At 37.2% G+C, this 14,805-nt stretch overlaps 1 long non-coding RNA gene and 1 pseudogene across 1 annotated transcript; one reads left to right on the forward strand and one right to left on the reverse strand.

The window, feature by feature from the left end:
• Window positions 1-6,071: 6,071 nt before the first annotated feature.
• On the reverse strand, window positions 6,072-6,690 carry LOC131228554 (uncharacterized). Its single transcript, XR_009163003.1, has 2 exons — window positions 6,225-6,690; window positions 6,072-6,172 (listed from the first exon to the last, which is right to left on the reverse strand). It is a non-coding gene; the product is annotated as an uncharacterized LOC131228554 (long non-coding RNA).
• A 5,806-nt stretch (window positions 6,691-12,496) lies between these two features.
• On the forward strand, window positions 12,497-13,344 carry LOC131228829 (vacuolar protein sorting-associated protein 35B-like; annotated as a pseudogene).
• The last annotated feature ends 1,461 nt before the right edge of the window (window positions 13,345-14,805 follow it).

The following is a 14,805-nucleotide window of genomic DNA, read 5'->3' on the forward strand; positions in this document are numbered from 1 at the left end:
GAAATTATGTGCACGATTTTTTCATGAATTGATTAATTGCAACATCTATTCCCGAGAAGTTATGTACCATGCTTAAAGAAATTCTATACATCGATGTATGCACCACTAACCAAATTTAAGGTACGTGGTGACCAAAATGGTAACTAACCAAATTCAAGGATTTATGTGTACATGATATATATACATGTCACTAGTTGTATGTCATTCAACACACTGCTTGCAGCAATAGAGAATTAAATCGAACCATAAGAATTTTAAAACTTTCAGACACATGCCCAAGCCGTAAAATAAGAAAAGTAATACAAGGCTAACCCAATAAAGGAAAAAAAAAGTAGCAATATACAAACTCAATAAAAGAAAAGAAAAGAAAAAAATTAACTCAATACAGAGTGGAAACCCGCGTCGCTATCAAAATCGACAAATAGCAAGTCTTGTATTTATCACTCTTTGTGAATTTATTAAAAAAAATAAATTCCGATGGTGTTTTTATATATTAGTCAATATGGAATTACAATAAAATAAACCTTAATAAGGTTAAAAATAGTCTAGATACTTTAAAGTGTATCAATAAGCACAACAGTGCAATTTCAGGTCAAATGGATCACCTAGTAGGTCCAAAATACACCAAAAGTGGGCCCCGTTGTTCTAAAGTTTAAAATATGAATTTTATATCAAATTGATATTAATAAAAGCATAAGATTTACTGATATAACATCTGGTCCATTAGATGCACAAACTCTATGCCGCTCGGATCTCAAACATGTGTAGTTTCGCAATTTAAGACATAATTTTGTGATCAAACCCATAAAATATATCAAGCATGATTAAAATCATATCTTAAACATAATTCTCACATGGATAAACAAATCATAATAGTTTAATAACTTACTAGCATAGAAATCACAAAATAAATCAAACTATACAAAATTTTATGGAAAAAATAAAAGAAGTTACATATAAATTCAACTTACATTGGTGTAAGCTTGAAAGAATCTCACACCTCAGATTATATATCACTATAGGGCTAATCCAAATGAGATAAAATAAGAATATATTAGATTTTAGATTGTTCATATTTCACATGTATGGGTGGATCAAAACTAGAACTTCAATCGGCCAATTTAGAAAATAAAAAACTAAAAAAAAAAAATCTACTTTAATTAAATTGGGCTGACCTACCTTAAGATCAACGGAGGATAATGGGAAAGAATAACATAAAAAATACTTTTGAAGGGATTTAAAAACCACCCTTCTTTCTGTCTCTCCTTCTCTTTCACATGGGAGGGTTGAACATCTAGCTCTCACTTTATGTGTGGGTGTGTGTGTGTGTGTGTGCGTGTGTGTGTGTGTGTATAAGGGGGGTTTAACCCCTTTAGGTGGGTTTGGGCATAGTATGCAATGGCCCATGTGTGTGTCGTGTGCGAAATTCAACGCATTCATTAGTCGAGTTTTTTTAACCTCTTTTTAATGAGTGATTTTTTTGATGGGTGAACACATATGATGTATTTTAGACCATTCATCAAATGTATGGTCCATTCTTGATTATCAGCCCCCGAAGTTTGTACAACCTTATACCAGAATGATCCTAACGGCTATCAAATTTTCATCGTGAACAAACGGTGGGAAGTGGTTTCGCTTGACGTTACTCAGGGCTTAATCTAAGTAGTTATAAAGAATTATAAAGTTAGTTTTAAAAGGATTGTAAAACTTTATAGTCTTGATGAATCTTGCACTAAACCCAAGTGCTTTCTTAAATTTTCAAGATCGGTCCATGGAAAATGCAATCCAAAGCATTCATTAAATCAAGCTTACTATCTCAAGTCTAGAAAAAATAGTATCATGATCATGGGACACTAAGGGCTTGCTTGGCATTTTTACTCTAATTTAATAAGAGCTTTTCAAATAAGAGTTATTCGAATAAGTTATTTTTATTCTACCTCTTGTTTTAAATAAGCTCATTTCGTAAAACTAAGTTTTCAAAACTAAAAAAGCTCTTATGTGAAATAAGCATGTTTGGAAAAACATTCAAATAAGAGTTTTTCCTAGAGATAGTTTGTAACACCTAGGCCAATCAGAGCGGTGTCATGAGGCGTCCACTAGTAGATTTTCATAGGACCGCACTAGATGGTCGCACGTGCGGGGCCCACCACTAATAAATTAGAACAAATTAAGCTGCTAACACGAACAAGTCTAAACATGTCGGGTCAAGCGTGGGCGTAGAGTCGATCTACCGAATAATACTTGGCGACAGTCTATATAGGCTGTACAACACCCCAAAAGGGGCCAATAAATTCGAAACCATGGGAAGTTGTGGACCTCACTAGCCTTGTAGTCCATCACAGACAATGGACTCGAACGACCCCTTCAAAATGGACAATTTACACCGTCCAGCCGGCACTTGTGAGACGCAACTCTCCAAATCAATAGCCTAAAAATCTGAAATTTAAAGCAATTAGCCCTAGCACTTAGGACAACAATTTACGACATTCCAACTGTTAGATTTCATTCAAACTCACACTATAGATCAGAGATACTTCTCTACCCTCGTCCACCGAACCAGACCCTTGATCGAAACAAAGTGACCGTTGATCGCAAAATCGGACCCTTGCGATCAATTGACTCATCCATTTGCCACCAAATTTTGGACAGCCCCTCATCAGATCATGGGACACCTATCCCATGTCATGGATGGACCAGGGGGCCACTGAGACAGCCCCAAAGAGAGTCAATAAGTCCCACAAGGTCATATGTAATAAGACTTGTCACCCCAGGCCATTAGAACAAAAATGCAGGTTATATAAACCTTAAACCCTCTCTCCCTCACTCTCACCTAAGTGGACCATTACCCTTAGGTGGCCATTTATCAAACCTAGAACAAATTTTAGTGATTGTGTTTGCTAATTTGCTTTGCATGTTACTTGCATGGAATACAATTGTAAAATTGAAGTTTGGTTTTGGATAATTTCTAAATAGGAAAGAAATGTTAGTCCCCAACCACCCCGATGTTTGCATTGTCTGATTTTTCTGTCAATTATGGAATCATAAGCATGATATCCCTAAAATTTTGAATTCCATAGGAAGAATCCTGCTGCATGTCCCCCATAAGCATGAATTGTGTAGATTAACTATTAAAATCACCCCATGCATGCTTAATTTTCTTTAAAATCAGTCCTTATGCTCAATTCTCCTCTGATTTTAAGTGACTTAGGATTTGTGTGCATGTTATCTAGAATTACATTGAATATTGTAAACCCATGATGTTGAGGGTCAAATATTGCATATTATTCTCCATTTATATTTTGGTTTTATAAACATGATAATGCTTAATGTTTTATTTTACTCATGTTTGTGTTAAAGGGTGAATTTAAGAGCTTGGATTGAGAAGGGTGCTAAAAGCATACATTTGATGCTCAAGAATCACGAAGGCAATGGATGAATCTTAGGAGACCAAGATTGAAGAATTCACATGCCAAAGATTCTAGAAAACCAAGTGAGAAATGAAGAGAATCAAAGAATTGAAGTGAAGTAAAGGAATCCTGAAATCATCCTTAAAAAGTATATTCTGAAACTTTGGGTCATTTTGTAAAATTACGCAGAGTGAGGTCTATTTTGAAAATTTACACAAAGTGAAGTCTATTTTAGTAAACTGTGTAAATTTGAGGCGGTTTCTAGAGTTTTCCAACTAGGTGTGAAAGTTGAAGTTCCATAACTATAAATAAGACTCCTAGGATGTTCCTAGGTATCTTCTAGGTTTTAAAGAGTGGAGCAAAATGGCGGAGAAGCCGTTGCCAAGAGTTTTTTTTCTTCTTCCTTAGTTGTTTTCATATTTTTCTTAAGAGACTTTGGTCCAATCAGGTCTATGGTTTACTAAACCTCCTCTTACCTAGGGCTAAGAGGTGAAGCTTATAGCATGATAGGATGTTTCTATTACTTTGATTCATATTTATATTGAACTCCATGGATTTTAATTTGATATTTAAGGAATACTTTCAGTTTTTAATAGTTTATTGTGACTCGAATTACAGTAGATCTGTAATAGCTTCGAGTATCTTCTTTTCCTGATTTGAGATTGTGAAATTAGTAAGTCCTGTTATTCACCATCGTCCATTGGGCATGGTAGGGTGATGGAATCCTTTCTAATCTTCACAATTCTCCTGCTTTGAGATTATGGGATTAGTAAATCTTGTTGTTTGCCATTATATCTTGGGTATAGTTTGGTGATGAAATCCCTACCAATTATCATAATTCTCTTTCATTGAGAATTAGGTCAATGGAAATTCAGATTTAGTTTTATTGATATATTTTTCAATTGGATAGGATAGGACTCCAGTTCTAATTGTGTTACTTGAATCAAGCAAGAGGGCTCCCTGATCACTACAAGTGGATCCTTGGCACCCTAGTTCCTATCTTTAAATTCTTAGTTTTAATTACTCTAATTGCAATTACTCTATTAAATACTACAGAATTAGTTTCACATCTTTTTCTGGTTCTACTTCTAGTTAATTTCAGAAACGTACAAGTTTCAGTCCCTGTAAATTCGACCTCAGTCTTATCGAGATTATTATTACATCATGAACCTACACATGAGGTTGTCAACACATGATTCCTTGTGCTGATTATGGTTGTGTTTTATCATTATGCATGTCTATTTCTCTCACAACTAGAGGTAGGTTGACTTTTACTTTAAATTAATTTACTATTAAACTACCCCCTTTCTGGATCGGCCAGCAAATTTTAGAACTCATATGGGTAGCCCCCCTGGTAGGGCCGTCCATGGGCAAATTTTGGCCTAATTAGTCCTATAAGGCACATATCTTAGACCGTACCATTCCTTAAGCTTCCGCGGTCCTCTCAGTCGAATTCCGGTGACCTACGACCTGTAATCAGCATTTGCACGCAACCTTGAGTCATGTCCTGTATTCCAGAGTTAGCTCAACTCGAGACTTGTACGCTAGCGATCATGCCATCACCGCGGTTCCGATGCCCGTCTCGCGCTCCGATGCGATACTCGGGCCAGGAGATGTGGGCCCGCGTTCAGTTCGAAGAAAACGCCGCGCTTTGCAAAACCCAAGAGAAATATCCCATCAATCACCTCACATATCAAGTACAACACCCATCCCTAAAGTCAACTCTCTCTCTTACACATCCCTTACATGTCAAGTACACTCCCACCACTCACCTTTTCACCCATCAACCTCTTACATCACCTCTTTCTCTCTCATCTCTCTCTCATTTCAAACTCCATCTCCCAAGCAACCATGAGAGAGGTGGACATCTATGGGAGAGAAGCTAGGTGAGGCCCATCTCCACCATCCAACCGTCCAATGTCTATCATCCTCTATCAAAGTCAAAGCTGAGGGGCTAGGGATTTCATCGGACCAAGAAGAACGAAAATGGTGGGTGTTTCTAGAGTAGATCTTGACCTTTGGATCCTAGTAGGACCCGTTTTGATGTATGTGTTGTAGATCCTAGAGGGACCACTACAAGAAAAATGGGCAAAGGCTACGGCCAAAAACCGTAGCTAAAGACCTTTTGCTACGGATCTAGTTTGTAGCACGTCTGTCGCTATTGGTGGGGTAGCTAAAGGTTAAAAAATCAATTGCTGTGGATTATATCCGTAGCAATAGATATCAGTAGCTACAAACAAAAGCCGTAGCTATAATTTCTGTAGTGAAATGTAGCTACACCTACAGATTAAATCTATAGCAATAGATATCACTAGCTTCGGATAAAGGCCATAACTATACTTTCTGTAGTGAAATATACCTACGGCTATAGATTAGATCCGTAGCAGTCGATATCACTAGCTACGGAAAAAAGCAGTAGCTATAATTTTTGTAGCGAAATGTACCTACGGCTATGGATAATATCAATAGCTTAAAGTGGAATAAAATCCGTAGCAATATGTTGTAATTAGCAATAGCTACGGTTTTCAGAACAATAGCTAGGGCCAAAATTCGTAGCTATTTTTAAAAAAAATTGTAATAATGATGCCTATTTCCATTGCAAGAACCTGCTGTGATTGATAACTCATCTAAGCTTAATGTTGATAAGAATAGTACATAAAATGCATCAGGAGATAAAATGATGCATTTATTACAAATAGCAATCAAATCATACAATGCATCCTACATTCACATTTCTAAATAAATAATACTTCACTTTGCTCAACCTATTATAAGAATTACAACTAAGGCGTGCCCTCATACTTCACTTTGCTCAACCTATTATAAGAATTACAACTAAGGCGTGCCCTCATGTGCAAGAAACAAATACACTCCAACATAGTAGACAACCTCCATATAATGCAATAATGCTCACGTTTTTACAGAATTTTCTTCCTTCAAACGGTCAATTTCAGCAAATACAGAAAATAGAGCTTCTTTCTTCCCTGAAACTGTAGATGTAACTTCTATGCACTTTGACACAAGATCACTTTCAAGTTCTGAAACCCTTCCCTTAAGAAAATGAATTTCATCCTCCAGTGACTTCTTTAGCTTGTCAGCCTGTACAAAACAGCATTTGTAGATACAATCAAATAAGCATGCCTTTGTACACATCTCAAAAGAAAGAAAGACAAAAAAAAAAAAAAAACACTTATATAGGAAGAAATCAAAAATGTACCTGCTAATCTTCTAAACTATGGCAAAATCCAACATGAGTAATGTGGTTTGATGGACTATTGGTTTGTGTAAAATTATATATGAAGAAATCAAAATACAGTGAGAGGAGCAATGAAACTAAATCTCCAAGCAATTGTATTCTACAAAAATAATAAACTAAAAGTTTTGAAATGAATACTACGAAAAACAGGAACCCAATTTAGAAAACAGATAACAAAATTTAATGATCAAAATAACAAAACAACACAAAAGCAAATTAATATACAAACCCTCAATCAGTACAGATGATATTAGGAAGTAATGGCATCATTTTTGTTAAATCCAGTATTCTTACGAGTGCGGCCACCATTCATTGAGCCAATGGTTTAAATGGTGGGCCACATTATGAGATGGGCCATGCCCAAATTTCCCCACATGAGGTAAGCTATAGTTCACATCAAATGTGGCCCAATCAAACAATTAGAATAATCTAATGGGTGAAACTTTTATCACATTTCCCATCGACAACATGGCCCACCACATGAATAGGTCAGTTAGATTGCCAAATGGTGGGACCCACATGTACAATTCATTGCACTGATCACTCCGTATACACAGTAACTAAGAACATCACCAGAACAATCACAATCAAAATCAAAATCAAAATCACAACAGAAATTCAAATAAAAAGAACGGAATTGAAACAAACACAAAGCAATACAGCAACATTCAACAATCGAATTTCAGTGGCTTAATAAACATTAAATGACACTTGAATCGGATATTCACTAGTTCAAACAGAAACTATACCAACTTCATCTCTAATTAGTTCTAATTGCTGAAATTTATGTGAAATGTTATTTCTAACTAAAGGGACATTTAGGGAATTCAAATTACAACTTCTATTACGGTCGCCTACATTTAGAGAGTGTTAAAATTTATTTGTTTAAAATTTATAGGTTTAGGTTTAGGTTAAGGTTACAGGTTTAGGTTTAGGTGTAGGTTATAGGTAGGTTATAGGTTATAGGTTTGGGTTTAGGTTTAGGTTTAGGTTTAGGTTATAGGTTATAGGTTTAGATTGAGGTTATAGGTTATAGGTTTATGTTATAGGTTCTAGGTTATAGGTTTAGGTTATAGGTTATAAGTTATAGGTTTAGGTTTAGGTTATAGGTTATAGGTTTAGGTTATAGGTTTAGGTTTAGGTTTAGGTTTAGGTTTAGGGATTTGAGAATAGGTTTAGGTTTAGGTTCAGGTTATAGGTTATAGGTTATAGGTTTAGGTTTAGGTTTAGGTTAAGGTTATAGGTTATAGGTTTAGTTTATAGGTTATAGGTTTAGGTTTAGGATATGGTTATAGGTTTAGATTTAGGTGTAGGTTATAGGTTATAGGTTTAGGTTTAGGTTTAGGTTATAGGTTTAGATTGAGGTTATAGGTTATAGGTTTAGGTTATAGGTTTAGGTTTAGGTTATAGGTTATAGGTTTAGGAATTGGGGTTAGGGTTCGGGTTCGGGTTTAGGTTTGGGGTTTAGGGTTTATGGTTATAAGTTATAGGTTATAGGTTTAGGTTTAGTTTATAGGTTATAGGTTTAGGTTTAGGAATTCGGGTTCGGGTTCAGGTTTAGATTTAGGTTTTCAAGTTTTGGTTTAGGGTTAGGAAATCATTGTACCCACTATAAATATATGTAGTTTATCTACACCATCCATCTACTTTTCCAGATCATTTATGGGGTTGAAACCAAAATTGAATCATATCTAAACTCAGGTGGACCATACCACAAAAAACAGTGGGTATAATGATTTCCATCATTGAAACCTTTCTAGGGCCTGTAGTGATGTTTATTTATCATCCAACCTGTTCATAAGATCACACAGATAGTGATGAAGGGAAAAAATAAATATCAGCGGTTCTCACCTTTCAGGAACCCCCACTCAATATCCGGATAGCTCCGATGCACATCTAGATCTGCTTCATCAATTTTGAGATAATACATAAACACGGGCCTGTCCAAATGGTCAAGCCACTCATACTGTTGTCCATACGAAATGGACAACTTCATCATGGTCATAACAGCGGTTCTCACCTTCTAGGGACCCTCACTCAACATTCGGATAGCTCTGACACAAATACAGAAACAAACTAATTAGGAACTTACAACAATAAAAGGAACCAGGTCTTTGGTTCAGGGGTGATCCACAATAAAAGGTACCATTTACCATGAACTAAAACCATATATTATCCATACCTTGATTAGACTCACTACAAGGGTAATCTTTCAATGATGGCCCACTGCTTCTGATAATCACTACAGGGGTAAGAAAATCACAAAAAGTAAGATTCATGAGATGACATATGTACAAATAGTGACAAGACTAGCTGGTAATGACAGGAGGCTAAGACATCAAATTATTTATGAAGAATAGGAAAAAAATAAAGATAAAATAAATATTTAAAAACTTTACCATTTCAATATTGAACCTTCTAGTGGCAACATTGATCTGTGGGGATAAAAATACATCAGCCTGCATAAAAAAATCTCAAGTTAGTAGGGTCTTTGAGGTCCTCAAATGATATTAGAAGAAATTGGAAAACTATTGAAATTAACCATCAAGCATTTTAAAAATCCCTCTTAGAAAATGAATAAAAAGTACACAACTCCCCTTGATGCCCATTCTCCCTCCTCATTTTAAAAAGCCGGATTATTCTTACTAAACTCATAGCGTACCTGAATGGATACATCCATCGATAGTATACAGGACCACATATGTGAGCCTCATAAGCTAAGTGGATCGACAGATGCATCATCACGAAAAATATAGATGCAGGGCATATAATCTCAAGCTGACATAACGTCCTAGCCATACCCCTCTCAAGAGTGAGGGGCATTTGAAGGTCTACTGTTGTCGAGCACAAGGCATAAAGAAGGTACAAAAGTTTATAATTATAGGATGAATGACCTTCCTATCCCTAAATGCATGCTAGATGAGAACTGGGAGCAAATTTTGCATCAACACATGGTAAGAATGAGACTTCATTCCCTTTAAATCCACGCAATCTCCCTTTATGATGGTCTTCCAATTCACACTAAAACCATTAGAACATGCAGGTCATGCAAAGTTTGGATGAAAAGATTTTTCTCTTCTTTTCTTAAACAAAAAGGACCTTGTTTCTGAATCATCTTGTCATTGCTCTTTTTTAGCAATAGACGCTTCTTTATTCCCAACCGTTTTAGGTTGCTGCACGTATTAGCATCATTCTTGGTCTTGCCAGGTGTGTTTAACAACAAGGCGATAAGGATTTCACATATATTTTTCTCGACATGCATAACATCAAGGTTGTGACGCACTGAAATATCTTTCCAATACTCCAAATTAAATAATATAGACCATTTGAAGAACCACAGTGATTCAACATCACCTGTTAGCTCTTGTTGGCCTCCATCAATACCCCTCATATTCCTCTTCTCAGTCTTCCCCCATTGCATATTCAGGTTCGCAGTCTGTCTTTCAACTGCAATCTCGTCCAGACGAATGGGTTGTCATCGTATCTCCACCTTCTTATTAAATGTGTCAGCACTTGTGTCCTTCATTGCCTGGTCTAACATTAGCAACCATCGTCTGTATCCCATATAAATATGTTTCTTTCTATGTTGGAGTCACAAGGAATCTGTGTTGGGACCACATATAGGACAACCATATTTACCCTTGGTCCTACAACCAGAAACATTACCATATGCTGAAAAGTCATGGATTGTCCAGACCAAAACAGCACACATCTTGAATTTGTTTTCATGGTATGCATCGAGTGTCATGACCCCTTATGCCATAAGTCCTGCAATTCATCAATCAATGGCCATAATTAAACATCAATATCCTTTCCTGGTTGTTGTGGTCCCTCAATGAGCAAAGTCAACATAGTAAACTGAGGTTTCATGCAAAGCTTTGATGGTGGAAGGTTGTATGTCACACACATAATGGGCCATGAACTATAAGCTGTAGTCAAAGCACCGAATAGGTTAAACCCATCTGTAGCCAGGCCCAATCGAACATTGCGAGGCTCAGCTGCAAAATCCCATATAGTTCTCATCGAGATTCTTCCATGCAATAGAATCAGTCGGATGCTCCATCTTTTCATGTTGTAATTTTCTGGTTGAGTGCCAAGACATTTCTTTCACTAACCATGACACACTAAACATTCTTTATAGCCTTAGTGTTAATGGAAAATACCTTAACACCTTGACAGGTACTCAAGATTATTTTTTCTCAACATCCATATCTATCTTGAACCTAGGAGCTTTACAAGTTGGACAACTGATTTTCATCTCGTTCTCTTTCCAGTACAAGATACAGTCATTTAGACAAGCATGGATCTTTACATAATCAAGACCCAACTTTGTAATGATCTTCTTCGCTTGGTAGGTTTTAGTAGGGGCCTTGTTATTGGAAGGTAACACCTTCTTTAGTAGTTGAAGGAGCTCTATAAAGCTTTTTTCGCTCCATCCATGGTTCACCTTTAATTTGAAAAGTTGTACAATAAAAGTCAGCACGGTGAAATCTTGGGCCCCTGGGTATAGCTTAGTCATTGCGTCTCGTAGATTTTCTTCAAACTCATCAGTTTCATTTTCCCCAAAGACGCCTTTGACTACAGGGGTCACATTCGGTTCATCCTGTACAACTTCATCTAGGTTATTACCACCAAGTTCTTAAACAATCACGTTGTGAACCTCATTTAAGTTCAGGACATTGTGGTACTGTTGAGAACTTGATGCATATTCAATACGCTTAGGTGATACATGCTCACCATGCATGTCCCAAACCTTATAGCTTGGCTTGAATCCATTTTCATTAGATGTATTTCCAAATCATCATAAGAAACTGGTAATCGTAAACATCTGCAAGTGGCGCATGGACAAAGAATGGTTTCTCTACCAGGAAGGTGTTCTCGTGCAAACTTCAAAAAGCTTCTGATTCCAGAAATAAAATGAGGGTTCGAAAAACTTAGTGTCATCCACTCCCTATTTATTATAGTCGGATCCTGATTAACCAAGGGGTTCATTTTGAACCTGCACCTTACCAATGTATATATATGTATATGTATATGTGTGTGTGTGTGTGTGTGTATAACCCATTCACGGATCTAATTCTAAACACATGCATCTATAACTATCATTAGAGTTTAGTCTTTGAATAGCTTTAACTTTTCATAGGCATATCACGAGGGACCTGGATTGCCTACTAACGGTGCTGTGTAGGTCACCGCATGATGTATGTGTTTCATCCATGCCATTCATCCATTTTTCTACATCATGTTAGGGCATGAGACCAAAAAAAGGAAGATCCAAATCTTATGTTGATTACATAAGTTGAAACAATGATTATTGAACGCCCATTCATTTTTGGGCTCCTGACCCGTGATGATATGGAAAAATGAATGGACAATCAAGCTCAGGACCCACATCATGGAATGTCTAGATTAATGGACTGTTTGTGGTATGAACAATATCAACCATCAATTTCCTTAGCCATTAATTGGATAGTTAAATCATCTAGTCAAAAGTGATTTTTTTGAGAGAGAGGGGCAATCAAAACAGGATTAGACTTAATCCTAATTAAGAGACTACAATGGTGAGTAGCAGTGAACATGCCAATATGAAACTCATGGGTTACATCAGGTCCAATCGTTAGGTTGGTTTAGCCATGAAGATGCGTGGTGGCACGTGAGTCAATGGAAGCCATTCATCAGGTGGGCCACATTCATATGAAGAAAACAACAGTTAAGAAAGAAAATAACCAACAGGTTATGCCCAACATTGGCCCACCCAATGAAAGGACCATCCTGGATTTAGGTACAAGGCATGTTCATGTATATGTAGTGCCAGACCTGGCACCAGGCTCATATGTTGGACATACATGCCATTTTGACATGTCTTCCTTCCACCGTTCCTCCCCTAATATTTTCAGCTCTTAAGTTAGTCAGACGATTGTAAGGACAGGATGGAGATGTTGCTGGGGAAGTGGTTCCTGTGACACCAAAGAAGATTTTTCAGCTTTTGAATCAAACTATTGAGGCCTTGTCATCTGTTCCATCACCAGAACTAGCACTAAGATTGTACTTGCAGTGTGCTGAGGCTGCCAATGATTGTGATCTCGAGCCTGTAGCATATGAGTTCTTCACACAAGCTTTTATACTATATGAATAAGAAATTGCAGATTTAAAAGCTCAGGTGACTGCCATACATCTAATAATAGGGACTCTTCAGAGGATGAATATATTTGGTGTTGAGAACAGAGATACACTTACACATAACGCCACAGGGTACTCTGCAAAGCTTTTAAAGAAGCCTGATCAGTGCAGAGCAGTTTACACATGTTCACATCTCTTCTAGGTTGATGATCAGGACGGCATCAAGGATGGAGAAAGGGTCCTACTTTGCTTAAAGCATGCACTAAGGATCGCGAATGCAGCCCAACAGATGGCCAACGTAACGCGGGGTACTGGTGGGCCGATCACACTATTTGTAGAAATATTGAACAAGTACCTTTATTTTTTTGAGAAAGGGAATCCTCAGATTACAGGCTCAGTAATCCAAGTCTTGATTGAACGGATCACAACCGAGATGCAAAGCGATAACACAATGCCAGACCCATCTGTGAATGCTTTCTTTGCTAGCACGTTGCGCTATATTCAGTTCCAAAAGCAGAAAGGCGGCGTTATGGTGAAAAGTACGAGCCCATCAAGGTGTGATGCACCTCATGTGAGTGGGCCTTAATTTGATCAGGTCATCATCAGCACATTTACATGATGAAGTTGAGGAATTGTTGGAGTTGCAAAACAAGTGCTGATTTGATTGCAATCAGCTGTATTCCTACTTTCCTGCCATGGCCAAGTTGAGTCAATCCGCAGGTGTTGGTGGATTCGGTTTCTTTTGCCTTGTTGCTGGGGGATGTACATGGGGTGCATACAACCCTGTACCCATTTTCACTTTTATTTTTATTTTTCCCTTTTATTTCCTAATCATGATGATCAGGTTTTTTTTTCCTCCTGGACATGAAAACCAAGTTGCATGGATTTTTTTTTTAGTAATTTTAACTGATGCAACCATGTCGATGAAACATGTCTTAGAAATTCCGAGTCCATAGAGTAATTTTTCAGTTTCACATTGGAGGGGGTGTAGAAATACCATTAAGTTTTGACAATTTGTGGCAATAATGTTATACATATCTATGGTGTTTTGTCAAAAAAAATATATCCCCTAGCATGAATGTCATTTCAACAAATAGATGGCATGCCATTTCAACAAACAGATAGCATGCCATTTCAACAAATAGATAGCATGCCATTTCAACAAACAAATAGCATGCCATTTCATCAAATAGTTAGTGTATATCAAATCTGAAAGACAGGAAAAGAGATACAAATAGAAAAAGATATTAAACCTATGGAGAGGAGCTTCACAGTGTGTGTTTCTTCGGGCAGAAGATTCACGGCTGCTGCAATGGAGAGAGAGAGAGACAGAGAAGAGGGCGTTCACGGCTGATGCATTGGAGAGAGATTTTGTAGATGTTTTTTATATCGCCCATCCACAATGAGTCCCATTGGATCGATACATGGTTTCAAATGGAGAGAGAGAGAGAGAGAGAGAGAGAGAGAGAGAGAGTGTGTGTGTGTGTGTGTGTGAAATACCCATCTTTGGGCGCGGCTCTGTTTTGAGCGGGTGCCCAAATTTCGGGGTCTTCTCACGGACGGACGTAAACGTTCCGTTCAAGGGCTCTGTGGGGCCTAGCATGATGTATTTCGTTAATCCATTCTGATACATAATTTTAATAAATTATTTTAGTTTATGACACTAAATTTAAGGTATATTGGAGGCCCAAGTAGACCACACCATAAGAAGCAACTGTCATTTAATATCAATATTTCCTACCATGTGGTCCACTTGAGCCTTCGATCTAGCTGATTTTTTTCATCCTCTAAAGTAATATTTACAAATATATAGACGGCTTAGATAGAACATATAGTTTTTTTAGGCCTCATAGAGCCCCTTACAACGCTATTAATTACTAATGGTGTATCAATTTTTAGCTACGGATTAAAACTGTAGCAACTATAGCTAAAGTTTATATCCGTAGTAAAAAAACTAACGTGGTCTGAATCCTTTGCCCCTTTTTTGGGTAGTGGACCCATAGTGGCGGGGTCCCTCCACCA

Source organism: Magnolia sinica, chromosome 16, assembly GCF_029962835.1.
Source record: "Magnolia sinica isolate HGM2019 chromosome 16, MsV1, whole genome shotgun sequence".
Taxonomy (NCBI): domain Eukaryota; kingdom Viridiplantae; phylum Streptophyta; class Magnoliopsida; order Magnoliales; family Magnoliaceae; genus Magnolia; species Magnolia sinica.